General features: G+C 45.7%; 1 pseudogene; it reads left to right on the top strand.

The window, feature by feature from the left end:
• Positions 1-562: 562 nt before the first annotated feature.
• Positions 563-1,918, top strand: LOC113980295 (annotated as a pseudogene).
• The last annotated feature ends 436 nt before the right edge of the window (positions 1,919-2,354 follow it).

Here is a 2,354-nt window from a genome sequence, read left to right as displayed (position 1 = left end):
TTTGGCAGTAGTTTTGGATATCTGGCAGGGGTACCTAGACCTTGGCTCATCTCCCTTCTTTATCTATCTTTGTTTTCCTTTCTATATGCATATTTTAGCATTTTAGCTTCCTCTGTTTTCCTGTGTACTTATGCTTCTATTCCTTTGTGTCAATGTGTCCCACATACTTTAAAGAATTATTACCTCCACTGTTTCTAAGACTAAGTTCTCTATGCTTTTGCTTAAAGCCTACATCCTGAATTTAACTCTCTGGTTCTCAGATTGCTATGTTATATTTGCCTTCCAGGCCATACCTTGCTTCAGTATCCCATCTAACCCTGCCCTCTTTCAGTTTAAAAACCATTGTCCCTTGTCCTGTCCCTCCTGGCCCATATAGAAACTCCCTCTCCCTCCTTTTTCTAAGCCCCCTTCCCTGGTGGGGTGTCTTCAGCTCCTCCCAGGACCTGTGTGTGTGTCTGTATCTATCTTGTATCTGTCTATATTTATAGAGAGTATATATTTTAATACATTTCTATCCATACATTTATACCTAGATATTTATACACTGTAAATATTAATGCACACCTATCTACACAATGATGTTAACTTTGTGTCCAGACCTACCCCTTCCCCTCTGTAACCTTTTTGGGGGGTTTATTCCTTGGGATTTCCAGGGTCTCAGTTTCAGTGGAGCGGATCTTTCCCACCTGGATCTTTGTTAAATCAACTTCAAGGTGGCCAATCTGAGCCGCTGCAACCTGGCCCGTGCCAACCTGTGCTGGGCCAGCCTGGAGAGGGCTGACCTGTCAGGCTCTGTGCTGGATGGAAGAGCTGCTGCAGCTTGGGAGGGCTGGGCTTGTGTTAACAGAGAGGAGCTGGAACAAACAGAGCGGTGTAAACCATCGAGTTCTTCAATAGATTCTAGAGTTGTTCTGGTTCCTAAAGCTTTCACACTTCCTCCCAGTAATGATTTGATGGGATTGACTCCCAAAGCAGAAATTAAAAGTGTCTTCTTGATTGTCTTTGGTGTTGTTCTTCTGGCTCTCAGTGACTCCTGTCTGTGCCAGTGTGCCAACCTGCCAGGGGGGAAGATGCTGCGCTCCAACGCAGAGGGAGCGTCCCTGAAAGGCTGCAACTCTGAGGACCCATCAGGCCTTAAAGCTCATCTGGAAGGTAAGAAGCTTTTGCCTTGTGAATCTGTGCCAACTGAAGCCTGTGTTTGTACATTTCTATGGCTCAGAAAGGGTCCAGCTGTGGTTTGTCCAACCCTGAGAAGGGCCCACAAGGGCTGCACTGAGTCTGTGACCATCTCAGCCCGAAATCCCCTTGTCCTCCTCCGATTCACACAGCTCTGAGGCAGCACCAGTGTGGAGCTGCTGTGTTTCTGACTGATTTTCCACACAGAACTCCTTTCTGTGTGTGTTCCAGGTGCCAACCTGAAAGGAGTGGCCATGGAGGACAGTCAGATGACAGGAATTAACCTCCGAGTTGCAATGCTGAGAAGCACCAAACTAAAGAACTGTAACCTCGGGGGAGCAGCGTTGGCTGGAACTGATTTGGAAGTGAGTTGGGATTCATTTTCCATCCTATTCCTTTCTATCCTATAGTCAGCTGGTAATTTGGGGGATTGCTGGCTTTTGGCTGAGCTCTCCAGCTTCAGACTACAATGGAGTTCAGGTAAATGTGCTTCAAGTAAAGCTTTGAACAGAGTTCTGGGTGCATTCCATTGACACTTCTTTTGCTTTTCCCCTTCAGAATCGTGACCTATCAGGTTGTGACCTCCAGGAAGCCAATTTGAGGGGCTCTGATGTGAAAGGAGCCATCTTTGAAGAGATGCTGATCCCCCTGCACATGTCCCAGAGCGTCAGATAGGGAAGAGAAGACATCAAAGAGGAAGGAATCCAAACATTTGTTGTGACTTTCTTCACCTCCTCCCCTTCCTGAGTTAAAGGAATGGTTATTAGACAACTTCCATTTGCAGTAGTGCCTAAGTAGACTCTTTCTGATCACTTTTGGGGAGGGAATTTTTGTTTCAGAGGTGGAAAGAGAGAGTTTCTCCCTTTGTGAAGAGAGTGAGGAAGTGGTGTGGTTGTGAAACCAGAAAGTGGGGCTGGTTTTGGGGGAGGGTTCAAGACTTTCATTGTTTAGCATTGCCTGACTTTGGAATGCATTTTAATTTCTAAAGCACAATATATGCAGTTCTATTTATTAAGTCTGTAGCTGCAATACGAATAGAAAATGTTGTTGCTGTATAGTAGCAAACAAAGTTGAGGTTTACAGGTAGACAAGTGTATTTACAGTCAGTATCTTCATCCCTGCACGGTGTTCATGCCAGGGGTGGTCACACAGTGCCCACAGGATGTGTTCAGGTCTCT

This window comes from Neopelma chrysocephalum, unplaced genomic scaffold (assembly GCF_003984885.1).
Source record: "Neopelma chrysocephalum unplaced genomic scaffold, ASM398488v2 Primary Assembly neopelma1_93517, whole genome shotgun sequence".
Classification (NCBI taxonomy): Eukaryota; Metazoa; Chordata; class Aves; order Passeriformes; family Pipridae; genus Neopelma; species Neopelma chrysocephalum.
This window is presented reverse-complemented; position numbering and strand designations above follow the sequence as displayed.